The sequence below is a fragment of the Eimeria mitis genome, genomic scaffold (assembly GCF_000499745.2).
Source record: "Eimeria mitis Houghton genomic scaffold, Emh_scaff1496, whole genome shotgun sequence".
In the NCBI taxonomy this organism is placed as follows: Eukaryota; Apicomplexa; class Conoidasida; order Eucoccidiorida; family Eimeriidae; genus Eimeria; species Eimeria mitis.
Genome location: NW_013569498.1, coordinates 3,499 through 4,050, shown reverse-complemented (window position 1 = coordinate 4,050; position 552 = coordinate 3,499). Strand labels below are relative to the sequence as shown.

The window sequence follows — 552 nt, the reverse complement described above, 5'->3', positions numbered from 1 at the left end:
ATATATATATATATATATATATATATATATATATATATATATATATATATATGTACGTATGTATATATATCTGTCTGCTTTGTTTTTCTTTTTTTTTTTGTTTTTTTGGTTTTAGCGTCGTGTTTGTTCTTTGCTAGTACTATGCTGATTGATTGTGCTTGTTCTTTATTGTTGTTTATTATTTTCTTTTTTATTTTCTTTTTTATTTTTTTGTTGTTTTTTATCTGTTGTTTATTGTTTTGTTTATTATTCGTTGTTTACTATTTGTTGTTGTTTGTTGCTGCTGACTCTTTCTATTACTTCATTATTATCTTTTTGTTTTATTATTTATTTTTATTTTATTTTTATTTTATTTTTATTTTATTATTTTATTGTTATTGTTGTTGTTATTGTTTTTATCTTATACTTGAAACTATTATTATATTCTTTTCGTTTATAATTTTCCCTATCACCAAAAAAAAACAAAAAAAAATAAAAAAAAACAAAAAATATATTTTTAGTGTATTTCAGTTTGTTTCTTGATGTATAAAAATAAGAATTAAACCGTGTCAC

At 18.3% G+C, this 552-nt stretch overlaps 1 protein-coding gene across 1 annotated transcript in view; it reads left to right on the top strand.

The window, feature by feature from the left end:
• The window catches only part of EMH_0038210 (uncharacterized protein), a gene marked incomplete at both ends in the record, with an annotated part of 3,613 nt that overhangs the window by 594 nt on the left and 2,467 nt on the right, over positions 1–552 (top strand). The window lies entirely within an intron of this gene.